The 17855-nt window shown below is 44.9% G+C and overlaps 1 protein-coding gene across 1 annotated transcript in view; it reads right to left on the bottom strand.

Annotated features, from left to right (window-relative positions):
* LOC118399580 (rho family-interacting cell polarization regulator 2) overlaps positions 1–14723 on the bottom strand; it is a 137601-nt gene extending 122878 nt beyond the window's left edge. The window contains exon 1 of the mRNA XM_052472475.1: positions 14504–14723. The gene's annotated coding sequence lies outside the window, so the exon portion shown is untranslated. The remainder of the gene's footprint in view (positions 1–14503) is intronic.
* Between the last annotated feature and the right edge of the window lie 3132 nt (positions 14724–17855).

Genomic DNA, 17855 nt, shown 5'->3' with positions numbered 1-17855 from the left:
AACAAGTAATCTAACTAACAATTCCAAAACTACTGTCTTATACACAGTGTAAGGGGATAAAGAATATGTACATAAGGATATATGAATGAGTGATGGTACAGAGCAGCATACAGTAGATGGTATCGAGTACAGTATATACATATGAGATGAGTATGTAGACAAAGTAAACAAAGTGGCATAGTTAAAGTGGCTAGTGATACATGTATTACATAAGGATGCAGTCGATGATGTAGAGTACAGTATATACGTATGCATATGAGATGAATAATGTAGGGTAAGTAACATTATATAAGGTAGCATTGTTTAAAGTGGCTAGTGATATATTTACATCATTTCCCATCAATTCCCATTATTAAAGTGGCTGGAGTTGGGTCAGTGTCAATGACAGTGTGTTGGCAGCAGCCACTCAATGTTAGTAGTGGCTGTTTAACAGTCTGATGGCCTTGCGATAGAAGCTGTTTTTCAGTCTCTCGGTCCCAGCTTTGATGCACCTGTACTGACCTCGCCTTCTGGATGATAGCGGGGTGAACAGGCAGTGGTTCGGGTGGTTGATGTCCTTGATGATCTTTATGGCCTTCCTGTAACATCGGGTGGTGTAGGTGTCCTGGAGGGCAGGTAGTTTGCCCCCGGTGATGCGTTGTGCAGACCTCACTACCCTCTGGAGAGCCTTACGGTTGAGGGCGGAGCAGTTGCCGTACCAGGCGGTGATACAGCCCGCCAGGATGCTCTCGATTGTGCATCTGTAGAAGTTTGTGAGTGCTTTTGGTGACAAGCCGAATTTCTTCAGCCTCCTGAGGTTGAAGAGGCGCTGCTGCGCCTTCTTCACAACGCTGTCAGTGTGAGTGGACCAATTCAGTTTGTCTGTGATGTGTATGCCGAGGAACTTAAAACTTGCTACCCTCTCCACTACTGTTCCATCGATGTGGATAGGGGGGTGTTCCCTCTGCTGTTTCCTGAAGTCCACAATCATCTCCTTAGTTTTGTTGACGTTGAGTGTGAGGTTATTTTCCTGACACCACACTCCAAGGGCCCTCACCTCCTCCCTGTAGGCCGTCTCGTCGTTGTTGGTAATCAAGCCTACCACTGTTGTGTTGTCCGCAAACTTGATGATTGAGTTGGAGGCGTGCGTGGCCACGCAGTCGTGGGTGAACAGGGAGTACAGGAGAGGGCTCAGAACGCACCCTTGTGGGGCCCCCGTGTTGAGGATCAGCGGGGAGGAGATGTTGTTGCCTACCCTCACCACCTGGGGGCGGCCCGTCAGGAAGTCCAGTACCCAGTTGCACAGGGCGGGGTCGAGACCCAGGGTCTCGAGCTTGATGACGAGCTTGGAGGGTACTATGGTGTTGAATGCCGAGCTGTAGTCGATGAACAGCATTCTCACATAGGTATTCCTCTTGTCCAGGTGGGTTAGGGCAGTGTGCAGTGTGGTTGAGATTGCATCGTCTGTGGACCTATTTGGGCGGTAAGCAAATTGGAGTGGGGTCTAGGGTGTCAGGTAGGGTGGAGGTGATATGGTCCTTAACTAGTCTCTCAAAGCACTTCATGATGACGGAAGTGAGTGCTACGGGGCGGTAGTCGTTTAGCTCAGTTACCTTAGCATTCCTGGGAACAGGAACAATGGTGGCCCTCTTGAAGCATGTGGGAACAGCAGACTGGTATAGGGATTGATTGAATATGTCCGTAAACACACCGGCCAGCTGGTCTGCGCATGCTCTGAGGGCGCGGCTGGGGATGCCGTCTGGGCCTGCAGCCTTGCGAGGGTTAACACGTTTAAATGTCTTACTCACATCGGCTGCAGTGAAGGAGAGACCGCATGTTTTCGTTGCAGGCCGTGTCAGTGGCACTGTATTGTCCTCAAAGCGGGCAAAAAAGTTATTTAGTCTGCCTGGGAGCAAGACATCCTGGTCCGTGACTGGGCTGGGTTTCTTCTTGTAGTCCGTGATTGACTGTAGACCCTGCCACATGCCTCTTGTGTCTGAGCCGTTGAATTGAGATTCCACTTTGTCTCTGTACTGACGCTTAGCTTGTTTAATAGCCTTGCGGAGGGAATAGCTGCACTGTTTGTATTCGGTCATGTTGCCAGACACCTTGCCCTGATTAAAAGCAGTGGTTCGCGCTTTCAGTTACACGCGAATGCTGCCATCAATCCACGGTTTCTGGTTAGGGAATGTTTTTATCGTTGCTATGGGAACGACATCTTCGACGCACGTTCTAATGAACTCGCACACCGAATCAGCGTATTCGTCAATATTTTTATCTGACGCAATACGAAACATGTCCCAGTCCACGTGATGGAAGCAGTCTTGGAGTGTGGAGTCAGCTTGGTCTGACCAGCGTTGGACAGACCTCAGCGTGGGAGCCTCTTGTTTGAGTTTCAGGGATCAACAAAATGGAGTCGTGGTCAGCTTACAATTGTGCTCACAGAAATGTCTCTACCAATGACAACTTTGCAGTGTCTCTTTTCACTGTCTGAAAAAAGACCCATATTGTTTTCTACAGAACCTACCATAAATGTGCTTTAGATAGACAGACATAGTCAGCTGAGCTGGAATTTTTACAATTGCAGAGCGAGCAAAGTGAATGGAAGACATCCGCTGGTCCCTCAGTGAGAGGTTCCGTTTCAGTCAATCATTCGGTATAACATTGTATGGGGAGTCAACGACCAATCCTATTCATCTGAAGCACTCTCCGAAGCCCCGTCTTCTTGGCTATAATACCAGTGTTTGCATCCATTTCCTCATCTCTTTGCTCTTCAGCTCACCTGAAGGATGAACGTGTTACACAATTTATCAACTTTTCAAGGACATGAAGGCTACGAGATTGGGCTTCGACTTAGGTGTCTGTTGGTGGGGAGAGAGTACTCGTCCCCGTAGATGTTGCGAGTTTTGGGTCTTGCTATTGGTTTTTGCGTTTGATAAAAGCTAACTTCTTTCTGCTTTGCTTGTATAGCTAATGTTTCCTTTCTTGAGTAAGATGGCCAGTGCTAAGAGTAAGTAAAAAATGCTAACCAGCCGAATTCGAACCTCTAACCGCGCCCAAGGGCATGTGGTTTCACAATGAAAATGAAAGATAGTCACGAGTGGTGCTGTCCTGTTGCCCGGGGTGGAAAGAAGCTCAGGAGGCCTTGGCTCGAACCAGTTCGTGTGACCATGGTCTCCGGCTGGGTTCAACTTCCATTGTAGTTGGGCTGGCTTTGTGAGGAAGATTGGTGGTCTGAGTTGATAGGGGTGTCATCCCAGCTGACTGAGGCTCATTCCGGTTCCTCTGGCAGTGTTCAGAGTGTGGATTCTAGGGATGATAAACTATCCATGAAGCCCCAGCTTTGTATTTGTCAGGGGGAGAATGAACCATTGGTGGGGAATGTGCCTTTGATGGCGTTTTCTCCCCTGCAGCAGAGTTCCTCCAGGTTTGGAGGAAGGTATTTACCTCCTGTCCCTTCAGCGGTGAAGCGTCGCTTACCCCGGTTTAAAGATTTGGCCAACGAGTGGCGAGTTTCTTAGCTCCAGAGGCTAATGAGGGGGTTAATCCTAGGATGGTGCTTCCAAATAAACAGCGCCGTTTTACGCGATTTCTGAGAGGGACAGGTAGATGTATTTGGACGAGCCAATTTCGCCAACAAGGGTGTTTGGCTCGGGGGCCCTCCTCCCCAAGAATTTACTCTGCCAACAGTGCTCCCAAGCGGCTCGGTCAATAGTGGAAAATTACTGGTTGCCGAGGTCCCCGAATCCAGTGTGAGCCGGGTATCAGTATGCACAGTTCCTTCCCCACATTCAGACACACAGTTGTAAAGACTGGTGGATCTGAAAACAAGCATGACAAAGAAAAATGTTTTATCCAAGTCCTCAGGGTGGTACCCTGCTCCTTCAGGACATAATGTAGGGAGACAGGCAGTTTGCTCTGTCCAGTTTCACCATGGGTGATGAGGACGGTGATGAGATGGTGCGGTCGGCAGTTCGCTGTGCGTCCTCCTCCTTTTCGTAGCGTCATTAGGTCAACCTCCCCGAGGTCCTAGCGCCTGTCTTGAGAGGAGTTTTCATCTCTCCTTCAAAAGCAGGCTATTCAGTGGTCCCCATGTCAGAAGTACAGCGCGGTTGGTACAGCCAGTACTTCTTCGTTTCCATGAGCGATGGAATGTTGCATCCCATCCTGTACTTTAAACAAGCACTTCAAGGTTGCAAGTTCAAAATGCTCACACTTTGCCGGCTATTGCAGTCGGTGCGTCCCAGCGATTGGGTCACGTCCATAGATCTGAAGGATGCATATTTTCATGTGCTATACATCCTCCCTAGAGGCAGCTTTGGCACTAGTGTGGTGCCATGGGATCAGAGTATTGGCCTATCTGGACAATTGGCTGGTCATAGCGGAGTCAAGGGAGCAGGTGGAGCTCCACACTGCCACGCTGGTTTCCCATATTCGGTCTCTGGGGTTCATAGTGAATCACAAGAAAAGTGTTTGACTCCAGCTCAGCGCATTCAGTTTCTGCTTCTCGTTCTGGACTCGGTTCTGAATCATGCGTTTTTGTCCCAACAGAGGGTCACATGCCTTTTTCGCTTGTGCCTGCGGTAATAGGGTCTGATGGTCTCTGTGAAAGCTGTAGTGCCTCTGGGACTTCTGTTAATGCGTCTCTTTCATCGCTGGGTGATTGCTACACGTCTGGACACATCTCACCACTGTCATCAAGGTATCCCCATATCCCGTTGAGCCTAAGGGGGTTGACTCCTTGGAGTCAACAGAAGCATCCTTACTGGGACGGGCAGCAGTGTGTGTGGGCTACTCGGAAAGAGGAATTTGGTCAAAAGCCCAAAGAGCGCTGCATATCAATTACCTGGAGATACTGACTGTTTGCTAGCGCTGAGGCATTTCCTTCTAATGTTGGAGGGCCATCATGTGTTGGAAAGGTTCGACAACAGGACGGTGGTGGCGTACCTCAACAGGCAGGGATGCTGATCTCTCTTTCTCCTAAACCTGGCCCATTATCTGCTCATATCGGGCAGTGTGCATTTTCTGTATCTCAGGACAATGTATCTTTTGTTATAGAAAAGGTATGTATTTACCTGATTTATTTGATATTAATGGTGACCAATTAATATTTATCTAATGGTAGGACATTTTGTCCTACTATTGCTGTGTTTTTATGGTCTCCACTCTAGTTCCCTGCAGCTAATCTGGGCGTATGGTCACTAGAGATGGCTTGACTTGACAAAGTTAAAGAGTTAAAGACTGCAGAGTTAAAGACTGCATTACACAGACAAGATGGGGTGGGTGTAACCGAGATAGAGATAGCCTGGAAGAGTTTAGAACAATCCCTTATTGTTTCAATCATCCTGGCATCTGGGAAACTCAGCTGGATTTGGGGTAAAACAACATCCCATGTAGATAACCAGGAGATGAACCAAGGTGGTTTATGGGAGGGGTGGAATGACTAAGCATTCTTAGTGTCAGCTATATAAAGAACTCTGCACTGTCTGTATAGGTTAGGCTACTCGGCCCAACAGTCAAGAGTGTTGGGTTGACTAGTCTCATTATTGCAATAATGAATCAATAGTAAATAAAGATGATTGTTTGAAGAAATGAAGTATCTCTCAGTATCAATTTCCACAACACTTCCCAGATCTCTGAACACGAGTGTGGATCTACTTTCCAGGAGGGTTTTACCCCAGGCGGGTAAAACTCTCATATGCAGATAACATCTATGCTGGCTGGGTAGCATACAGGTTTTTAGCAAATTTTCTTAAAAGGACCCTCCACAAAAGCTATTGTGTCAAATCCAGTGCTCTTCAGATCCGCTTCCATGCATTCGTGGAAGATGGTGTTTAACAACTCTATTTTCTCTTTTCCCGAGTCATCTCTTCTGTCATCTGAGACCAAAGACATCTTTGGATGAGGATCTAGTCATCTATTGTCACATTTGTTGGAGATCTGTAGACAATGGTGTTTGAATGCATACTGAGCATTTGGTTTTATATACTGTATAATTTTGCCTTACATAATCAGAAGGCTGCATTTTTACGAGATTTGTTACTATGGAGTGGAGACTGCCCTCCTCTGTGGTGGCCCAGATATGGGAACGGTTTGGTAGGACGCAATTAGATCCTATTCATCATTTTCTGTTCTTCTCAATAAGTTATATAAAGGTTAAATATAAAAAATTAAATCAGGGATCTGTTTGCCCAGTTGGGATTCAGGCCACTGTGGAGAAAGTCTGTCAGGAGGGTCTGTTGTTGATTCTGGTGGCGCCCCGTTGGCCCAGACAAACGTGGTTGGGGATTACCCTCTAATGTAATTACGACTATATAGTCGGTGTGTGTGCCCTCTATGCCAGGGCTGTATACTTAATAAGTGGTGCAGGTTTCAGGGTTGGTGTCAGGTTAAAGGAATTTCTCCTTTTCAAAGCTCTTTGGTGGACATTTTGATGTTCTTGCAGGAGCTTTTCAGCAGGACCTTTATTTATCCATATTGAACGTTTATATGGCAGCCATCTTGGCGTGTCATCTAGGGATTGACAACTCTAACCCGGGGTCTCATCCTCTGGTGGTGCGATCCTGAAAGGTGTGTGTCGCCTCAGACCAGTGTCTAAGCCTATGAAACTGACATGGTACCTGGCTTTGGTCCTGGACGCTCTGTGTGAGCCTCCGTTTGAACCATTGGAGTATGTGGACCTGAAGGTCCATTCCTACAAGACTGCCTGCTTATGGTCTTAGTGTCGGCAAAGCGTGTTGGGGATCTTCACACACTGTCAGTAAACCCTTCCTGTTTTGAGTTCGCGCCTGGCGACTCCAAAGTGATGTTACGTCCTCATGCAGCTTTTGCTCCCAAGGTTATGCCTATGTCTTACAGCTTTCAAGCTGTTCACTTTCTCACCTCCCGTGTTTGCTTCCAGTGAAAAACAGAGGTTGCCTGGCCTGTGTCCGGTGCTCACTTTATGCACGTATATGGATAGGACCAAGGATATCCGCATTTGTGACCAGCTTTTAGTCTGTTTTCGCTAATTCAGCAGCTTCTTTCTGATAGCCTAGCCTCCACAATCCTATCTCCCTGGCATATGACAGCAAAGGACAAGGGTTGCCTAGCGGTGTACATGCTCACTACACTAGGGGTGTGGTGGCTTTTTGGGCAATGTACAAGGGCATGTCGATTGGTGATATCTGTGCTCCAGCGGGTTGGGGTTCCCCACATATCTCTGTGAGGTTTTATCGCTTGGATGTAACTGCTCACAGTACGGCTCATATTGTTCTTGTGGCTGGGTCCGGGAATCTGTGTTAAGCAGTACGCAGGTTGCGCATTTATCCGGGTTACCACAGTGGCATGACTGTCTTATTCAGGTCAGGTTACAGGAGACCACAACCCGACAGATTATCTCTCAACTCCAACAGAGGAGGAGAGATCTAGGGGTCTGAAGATGTGGGGGGTTTATGGCCCTCACGCCCCTGGTACATCTCAGGCCACAGACAAATTCCTTTGTCCTGTCAATATGGAGAACCAGTCTCAGAACATTAAACATGCACTAAAGGGACTTTGGAACAATGGTTTTCGTCAGCCACAATGGTGGTCATGACGATAGATGCAATATAAAAATGTATGTCATTTTTGTTTTGTTATTAAAAGGTTAATAGATGACGTTATTACGAAAACATTGTAATGTGAAGGGTTTTCCTAGTATATGTTTGATGTTTATACATTGTACGTTGTATGGAAAATATCCAAATCAAAGAGAATGTTTCAGGGAAGATGAAATGTTAAGTTAGTTGTCTAAAATGGGATTTGAGAAAAACCTAGTCCTTGCCTCATTAACTTGGTACGCCCAGAGAATTGCCCTAAAGGCGGTTACGCCCACTTCTGACCCAAGGGTATAAAACCTGTGAGTATAGAATTTACGACAGGACTACGTGACCCCAGCTGCAGCAGGGTCTGAAAAAGTCAACCAAACCAGAACGCAACGCACGTTTGAGGACAAAGAAATCCTTTTCTACCCAAGCTATGGATGAGTAGCTGTGTCTAAGCGGGTGAATTCAAGTCGAACCGCCTAGCCTCCATCTCCCATCGAATCGTGGTATCTAAAGGGTTTCATTCCTATGCTGTGAGCTCTGAACTACAGAGCTGTCTGTCCTCAGAAGACCCCTTCCAGAGAAAGGGGTGAGGGAACAGACTCCTAAGCCAAAAAGGACACTGACACCGGGAGGACGAACAGGGAGGTGCGCAGGAGAAGTGCATCATCGAACAACTGAACAGTTCACGCAGAGAATCCCCAGGGATCGTCACCACGTAATTACATCATTATATTCTGACCAATAAGAGCGGCAGTTTGGGCAAGGCTAGGATAAGAATAGCATAGCTGACAAATTCACCCAAATTTATATTTCTCTTGTGTACTTCTTTTTCTCTCTCTCTTTTGAAATTCCCATTTTGGGTAACACGCGCCATAGTATGTTGGCCCGTTATACTAAGTTCTAATCAATAGCCTATAATGTGTTTTGTCTATGTGTGTCTTTTACCATCATTTTAGCTTTTTATTAAATAAATATTCAACTAAGATTGGTGTGGTACGAATTCATTGGTGAGACCCGGGTCCGTGCAGATTCACGGGCTATACGATGATCAGAACGAGACTGTTAGAGGCAACTGGTTAATTAGCGGCTGTTGTAAAATCAATATTCTGATATTCTTTGAGTTAATTTGGGAAATAGAAACTCAATAAAAACTAGTTTTCCCGTGGTGTCCCAGGTTAATGAGTTAATAATTGCTTGATTCAGTTAAATAGAAAATTGTAATCATTCGATGAGCAACAGTCGTCACATTAACTAATACAGCGTCACGACAACAGTTTCCCTGTGTGTTTGAGGCGTGGTTTGTCGATGAGGCGGTGTGCGAAGCACATTATCAAGTTACAGCAGGTGCCCTGTTGTTTTGGACTTGCGGTTCTTTGTGTGAGTTCTGGCATTCCAAACTCCTCAGGTCTCATGTGAGCCTTTTTGGAACCAGTAAAGTCTATGGACTTGGGACGCTATGGTTGATGTTAGGCAGCATTTTGTCTGTGTTACCACTGTTTCCCTGTGGGTTTGAACCTCGCACGGACTTGGTCCATAAACTCTGGTTGATGCTATGCAGCGCACGTCGCTTTACCAAGTCACGGCAGGTGTTCTGTTGTTTAGGACTTGCTGTTCTGACACTGACATCATTGTTTTTGTTGTGGGCTTCCTAGTCTGGTACCCTCTGAGCCGGTTTGGGGCATGATCGTATGTCCCCGAGTGACCGACTGAAAGGGAACGTACAGTTATGAATTTAATCACTGTTCCCGAAGGGAGGAATGAGGTATAACATATTTTTGGCCCACACCTTCATGGCGTTTGGGCTCGCTGAGGAGCGGTACTGAATTGAGGAAATGGATGCGAGCTCCGGTATTATAGCCAGGAAGGTGGGGCTTCTGAGGGCGGGCTCTGCATCCATTGGCCTGCTGAGTGTGATTTTAGTTTGCTTCAGGTGAATATGATTGGTTGTTGACTCCCCATAGTATGTTATACCATATTCCCTCCTTCAGGGAACAGTAGTTATATTCATAACTGTACGTTCTCACATGGTGTCTCTGAGAGGAGAGAGGTTCTCACATGGTGTCCCTGAAAGGAGAAAGTTTCTCACATGGTGTCTCTGAGAGGAGAGAGGTTCTCACATGGTGTCCCTGAAAGGAGAGAGTTTCTCACATGGTGTCTCTGAGAGGAGAGAGGTTCTCACATGGTGTCTCTGAGAGAGAGTTTCTCACATGGTGTCTCTGAGAGGAGAGAGGTTCTCACATGGTGTCTCTGAGAGAGAGTTTCTCACATGGTGTCTCTGAGAGGAGAGAGGTTCTCACATGGTGTCTCTGAGAGAGAGGTTCTCACGTGGAGTCTCTGAGAGGAGAGAGTTTCTCACATGGTGTCTCTGAGAGGAGAGAGGTTCTCACATGGTGTCTCTGAGAGAGAGTTTCTCACATGGTGTCCCTGAAAGGAGAGAGTTTCTCACATGGTGTCTCTGAGAGGAGAGAGGTTCTCACATGGTGTCTCTGAGAGAGAGTTTCTCACATGGTGTCTCTGAGAGGAGAGAGGTTCTCACATTGTGTCTCTGAGAGAGAGTTTCTCACATGGTGTCTCTGAGAGGAGAGAGGTTCTCACATGGTGTCTCTGAGAGAGAGGTTCTCACGTGGAGTCTCTGAGAGGAGAGTTTCTCACATGGTGTCTCTGAGAGGAGAGAGGTTCTCACATGGTGTCTCTGAGAGAGAGTTTCTCACATGGTGTCCCTGAAAGGAGAGAGTTTCTCACATGGTGTCTCTGAGAGGAGAGAGGTTCTCACATGGTGTCTCTGAGAGAGAGTTTCTCACATGGTGTCCCTGAAAGGAGAGAGTTTCTCACATGGTGTCCCTGAAAGGAGAGAGTTTCTCACATGGTGTCTCTGAGAGAGAGGTTCTCACGTGGAGTCTCTGAGAGGAGAGAGTTTCTCACATGGTGTCTCTGAGAGGAGAGAGGTTCTCACATGGTGTCTCTGAGAGAGAGGTTCTCACGTGGAGTCTCTGAGAGGAGAGAGGTTCTCACATGGTGTTCCAGACTGAGACAAGAGGCTCTTTTCCCGGGTTCATCAGCATGAGAATGTGGTTCTCACCCCTACATCCATTCACTACTGCCAGCCTTTCACCAATCAGTGTGTGTGTGTGTGTGCGTGTGAGCATGTAAACGTCAGCCTTGCCAGCTTGGCACCAGTCTGAGGGCATCCTCTCAACAGAGCCACATCTCACCCCTACATCCATTCACCACTGCCAGCCTGTCACCAGTCAATGTGTGTGTGCGTGTGTGTGTGTATGTGTGTGCGTGCGAGTCTTGCCAGCTTGGCACCAGTCTGAGGGCATCCTCTCAACAGAGCCACATCCTGTCTTGCCATGAAAACCATGTGGCTCAAAGAGAAGTGCTCCAAAGCAGCCATCACAGAGAGAACAAGCTATCGATAACAAGAGCTGGCATCCTACACTCACACTGACATGAGCCAATCAGGTATCGAAGGCGCTTTAAAGGGGAATGAAAGTGGATGTTATGTTGCTCCATTACGACATGTTCTGGCCTAAAGCTGAATGGATTGTAATACATATTACAGTAGCACATAATGATATAATGATACACTCTGTCACGCAATGAATGTCAAATCAAATCAAATTGACCCAGATCCATCTATTTACCATCTATTACCATTACTGTATTACAATACAAATGAGGTCAAGCTGCTAGACAACGACACTGTCTGACTAATCATTGTGCTTGTTTACCTAGGCAACAAGGCAACAATTACAAGTCCATGCAGTAAAGCTCTGAGGATAGAACTGATCTGATCTGAGTTGTTTGGATTTGATTTATCCAGGAACAGAGCAGGGTTATGTTGAGGCTTTATATATCCATGAGTGACTCATGTTTGAACACACAAAGAGAAACAACGAGTACCTATCATCCGACAGCATTCAGCACGACTCCATAACAGCAGCAACAAAACAAAAGAGTATGATATTATTACATCATGAGGAACAGTGATGCACGGTAAAAATATACAATTGTTGGGTAAATTCTGATCGCCGGTCACGGAGAAGAAAGTAACCATTCCTATCCCCCTCTGTGACAATAGATAGTGACAATACAAAGAAAGTGAATGTCTGTAGAACTGAAAGTACTGTCCGTTTCCCGGTGCAATAGAGGCTTTGTGTGTGAGCGCCCCCCCCCACACACACACACTTCATAATGGCTCTGGCTTGTGACATTATTCAGAGAAATGACAGCAGAAAGGGCAGCCAGGATGTACTTCTGTATGTCAGCTATTACATAATGTATGCCCTACAAAGGCACAATGCTTTGATTTCTTTCTTTCAGAAAGAGAAATACATTGTGATGGAGAGAAAGAGCAAGAGAAAAAGCACAAGAGGGAGAGAATAATGGAGAAAGAGAGAAAAACAGATGAAGAGAAAACATGAGAATGAGAACAATTAAACATGGATCTAAACATGGATCTGGACAAGAGAGAAGACACATAGTCGTGTGTGTGTAAGAGAGAGAGAGAGATAAAGAGAGAGAGCTGGATGGATGGATGATTCACAACAATCAGTAATATAATCTTCTCTATGGTGTTGATCAACTGACTCCTGCTGAACGCTTGGAAGGCGTGTTGCCATGGTGTGGGAAGAGATTCTGCCTGTAAAAGCCATTACCAATCAGGTTAAGGCACTAACACGGGGAGTAGAGTGAGGGATGGATGGAGAGGAAGGAGAGGCAACACACAACTCATCTGAGCCCCTCCCCCACACACACACACACACACACACACACACACACACACACACACACACACACACACACACACACACACACACACACACACACACACACACACACACACCGTACACCCCAGCTCATATCCTAAATTGCTTACTGGGTTTTAAATTGTACTTAATATGATTACTACTGGTGGTGTTTATGGTTCTGCAGACTGCAAATGGATCAAAGCTGGGCCGGGTGCTGTGTTGGAAAAACCTCTAGGTGTGTCAGTCAGAACTAAGAATGGATTTCATCTGAGTAGAGGAACAGAAACCAAGCAACAGTACTTTCATAATTTCCACATAGACCACTGTTAATTTAAAAATTGTGTAAGCTTCCTCTTGAGAAACTTCCCTTTCTGGAAGTGACAGATATTCATTCTCAGAGATGAATTAGATAGAGAAACGAGATGAAGAGAGGGCAGTCTACACCTTTAATTTCAAATGAAAACCAAAAAGACAAGTACATTCAAAAGTACTTGAAAACACCACAAATGAACAGGGCATCTTGAGTAACACTACTCTAACACCAATATGAATGCTGTTCTCACCCACACCCATAGTTCAACCAGACAATAACATCATATGATCAATTACCAGCTCATGTTATCCACAGCAACTTACAAGAACAAGAATCTGACAAAGGTTTTTGTGTTTGTTTTTTAAAGAGATTTTGAGATTCTGTTTGTAATGAAAAGTGGTATATAAAATAAATGTATAAGTATTACTATTTTATATAGCTGTATATTGACAGTAGCTATTGAGGCCATTAAACCCACAACATAGGGGTTGCCTTTCAATGATCCAACCAACTGAACCATGGTAACCACAGCTACACAACGTGATGCATCCTAAACCAAGGCCCTGTCGGTTTTGATCCTTTGTTGTCTGGTGTGTGCATTCATGATGTTGTATGTATCCTCTGGGGACTCCTCAGAGCTCTAATAATAATTAAGCGGGAACTCCTGCCTGGACTGACTGGGTAAGGAAGGGGGGTTTACTGATTACACCTGCCGACATGTCTCTCCTCTCTCCAGAGGACTAAGAATAGGATAGAGTCACTCGGGGAAGTGTGTTGTTAAAGGAAAGGAAAGCAGCTCCTAATCATGTCCTTATTGAAGCCTAGACATTCCCAACCCAGTAGCACAGATTATTGTTAAATAGACAAGTTAATTTTATTCATAATTTTATATACAGTGAATTTCATCACAGATAAAGACAGTCGGTTAATTGGGCCAGAAATGATAGGAGGGAGATTTTTGAATCTCACCACAGACAACTTTAGCATTTGAGCTAATTTGCAACTACTTACTACTTTTTAGCTACTTTGCGACTACTTAGCATGTTAGCTAACCCTTCCCATAATCCTTTAACCTAACTCCTAACCTTAACCCTTTAACTACTTAGCTAGAATGTTACCTAACCCTAACCTAGCTAACGTTAGCCACCTAGGTAGCCTAAATAATATTAGCCACAATGAATTTGCCTCTCCCTAGCCCATTGGGGAGTTGCAGCGATGAGACAAGATCGTATTTGGACATCACGAAATTGGGGAGAAAAAGGGGGTAAAATTACAAACTAAAAATAATAACAATACAGGTAAGCTAGTTGTCAAACAGTCCTAATTCAAGTCTAATCAATCGATGAAGGGGTCTATACTCAAGAAGACGCACACACACCGTGTTCATGTGCTAATAAATACACACTACAAAAATCACCACAGTTTTCAGTCAGGCATTTAGGGGGATGTCCAAGGATCTTTGCTGGAGGGTCTTCAAATCACACAAAGCCCTCTCTGAGAACAATCGATAATCTGCCTTTATCTTCATACGTTCACTTTGAATTGGGGGCTTAAAAGGAAATTGATATTTCATTGTTGAAGCTTTAAAGGTATTTGATAAGGAACCAGCTAAAAAGCACATCTTTTTTCCTGGAAACAATGGCTGCAGGAGTATCAGAGTGCTTATCTAGAGGTCAGGGTATCCCTCCTATCACTTTTATCTGGAATCAGACAAGACATCTCTCTCTCTCTCCAATTCAATGGGCTTCATTGGCATGGGAAACATATGTTTACATTGCCAAAGCAAGTGAAATAGATAAACAAACAATAGATAAACAAAAGTGAATACAGTATCTTATGCATTCTAAATTACCACCCATTTGGAAAAGGAATATGCAATAAATATTTACTCTGAGCTGTGCTTCGGTAGGTTGGTGTTAGATGGAAGGCTGTGTTGCCCAACCGAGTCCTTTGAAGAATGTCTCTGCTGGTAAATTGAATATGTTGTAGTAACGTCGTTGTGTGGTAGACGGGATACTCTGTCTGTGCCTTCCTAACCCTCGTTTGCAGCGGCTGTTGTTAACTCAACGACTAGGAGGTATCACTTCTGTAGTGAATAAGTTCAAAGTTCATACCATTCGCAACCAAAGCTCAAGCTGATGTTGGCTTCATTCTGTAGTTATTATCTGAACCATTCTGACATCGGACCGTCGTCCTCACATCCTCGGAACAGGAGGTTATATTGTCGTCAAGGGCTTATATAGGAAGGGTGAGGAGGGCGTGTTTGAAAAGTTTTATAGCCCATGTCCCTTCACAGGGGCGGGCCACTGATTGAGCAGAGCCCTAACCTTATGAAAACCCAAATCTCACATTATAGAAGCTAAAATCACATTTCATCCCATCACGAATAATTTAATATTCAAACATTTAAATTGAACAACAATTCCATGTGAATCCGATAACTCTGATGTGTAGACTTTCCACTGTAGAGTTTATGTCATCTTATCATTGATGAGAATGTCTCAGATGACAACCGAACTGACCTCATATTCATTAAGTACCACCGCATATGTTCAATTGGTTGGATTACCAGAATATAGTTCATTTCCCCCCACCTTCTGATGTTCCCAGAATCTCTATGTTAACCAAGGGTTTTGCAAATGTAACATCAGTAGGGAAGAGTGGGGTAACATCTCACAGCAAGAACTGGCAAATCTGATGCAGTTCATGAGGAGGAGATGCACTGCAGTACACGAAGAGCCCAGATCTCAATCCCATTGAGGACCTGTTGGACGGAGGGTGAGGGACAGGGCATTACCCCAGAAATGTCCGGGGGAACTTATGCACTGCAGTACTTAATGCAGCTGGTGGCCACACCAGATACTGACTGTTACTTTTGATTTTGATCCCCCCTTTTGTTCAGGGACACATTATTCCATTTCTGTTAGTCACGTCTGTGGAACTTGTTCAGTTTATGTCTCAGTTGTTGAATCTTGTTATGTTCATACAAATATTTACACATGTTAATTTTGCTGAAAATAAATGCAGTTGACAGGGAGAAGACGTTTCTTTTTTTGCTGTGTTTATTTAAAATGGTGTTTGTTCTTCACAGGTTGCCCTTCTGGCAACAGGTCACAAATCTTGCTGCTGTGATTGCGCATTGTGGCATTTCACCCAATAGATATGGGAGTTCATGAGTCTCTATGGTCATACATTTGGCAGGAGGTTAGGAAGTGCAGCTCAGTTTCCACCTCATTTTGTGGGCAGTGTGCACACAGCCTGTCTGTCACGGCAGATTTCCTCCTCTTCCTCTGAAGAGGTTAAACAAGGATCGGACCAATATGTGGCGTGGTAAGTGTCCATGGTATTTAATATGAAAACTCAACATGAACACAAATACAAAACAACAAAGTGAACTGGCAACAAAACAGTCCCGTGTGGCACAAACACTGACACAGGAAACAATCACCCACAAAATACCCAAAGAACATGGCTGCCTAAATATGGTTCCCAATCAGAGACAACGATAAACACCTGCCTCTAATTGAGAACCAATCTAGGCAACCATAGACTTACATAAAAACCTAGAATTGGAAACACCCAATAAACATACAAAACCCCTAGACCAGACAAAACACATAAATCCCCCATGTCAAAATAATAAAGAAAACAAAGATAACTAAGGCCAGGGCGTGACACTGTCTTCTCTTGAGTGCCAGGTCTGCCTACCTGCCTACCTCTCAAAAGCAAGGCTATGCTCACTAAGTCTTACATAGTCAAGGCTTTCCTTAATTTTGGTTCAGTCACAGTGGTCAGGTATTCTGCCACTGTGTACTCTCTTAGGGTCGAATTGCATTCTAGTCTGCTTTGTTTTTTTGGTCAATTATTTCCAATGTGTCAAGTAATTATCTTTTTGTTTTCTCATGATTTGGTTGGGTCCAATTGTGCTGCTATCCTGGGGCTCTGTAGGGTGTGTTTGTGTTTATGAACAGAGCCCCAGGACCAGCTTGCTTAGGGGACTCTTCTCCAAGTTCATTTCTCTGTAGGTGATGGCTTTGTTATGGAAGGTTTGGGAATCGCTTCCTTTTAGGTAGTTGTAGAATTTTACAGATCTTTTATGGATTTTGATAATTAGAGGGTATCGGCATAATTCTGCTCTGCTCTGCTCTGCATGCATTATTTGGAGTTTAATGTTGTACACTGAGGACGTTTTGCAGAATTCTTGCATTCAGTCTCTTAATTTGGTGTTTGTCCCATTTTGTGAATTCTTGGTTGGTGAGCGGACCCCAGACCTCACAACCATAAAGGGAAATGGGTTCTATAACTGATTCAAGTATTTTTAGCGAGATCCAAATTGGTATGTGAAATGTTATGTTCCTTTTGATGGCATAGAATGCCCTTCTTGCCTTGTATCTCAGATTGTTCACAGCTTTGTGGAAGTTACCTGTGGTGCTGATGTTTAGGCCAAGGTATGTATAGTTTTTTGTGTGCTCTAGGGCTACAGTGTATAGATGGAATTTATATTTGTAGTCCTGACGACTGGACCTTGTTTGGACCACCATTATTTTGGTCTTACTGAGATTTACTGTCAGGCCCCAGGTCTGGCAGAATCTGTGCAGAAGATCAAGGTTTTTAATTTTATATTGAACCTTTATTTAACTAGGCAACTAGGCAGTTAAGAATAAATTCTTATTTACAATGACGGTCTACACCGGCCAAACTGGGACGACGCTGGGGCAATTGTGCATCGCCCTATGGGACTCCCAATCACAGCCGATTGTGATACAGCCTGGATTTGAACCAGGGTGTCTGTAGTGACGCCTCTAGCACTGAGATGCAGTGCCTTAGACTGCCGTGCCAGTCGAGGGCTGGGTTGGTGACAGAAGCACCAGATCATCAGCATGCAGTAGACATTTGAGTTCAGATTCTAGTAGGGTGAGGCCGGATGCTGCAGACTGTTCTAGTGCCCTCGCCAATTCGTTGATGTATATGTTGAATAGGGTGGGGCTTAAGCTGCATCCCTTTCTCACCCCATGGCCCTGTGGAAAGAAATTAGTATATTCTTTGCAAATTTTAACCGCACACTTGTTGATTGTGTACATGGATTTTATAACCACACTCTTACTCTCCTCTTGTCCCGATGCCTTTGTCTTGCTGGTAAAAATGTCTGTGAATTAGTCAGCAACATGAACAGCACTGCAGTACACCACCAAGATGACAGAGAGCTTTGAAATTAAATATGCCCCACAGCCTGTGGCCTTT

Source organism: Oncorhynchus keta, chromosome 20 (assembly GCF_023373465.1).
Source record: "Oncorhynchus keta strain PuntledgeMale-10-30-2019 chromosome 20, Oket_V2, whole genome shotgun sequence".
NCBI classification, from domain to species: Eukaryota; Metazoa; Chordata; class Actinopteri; order Salmoniformes; family Salmonidae; genus Oncorhynchus; species Oncorhynchus keta.
The sequence above is the reverse complement of the archived record's forward strand: the minus strand, read 5'-3'. Positions and strand labels throughout refer to the sequence as shown.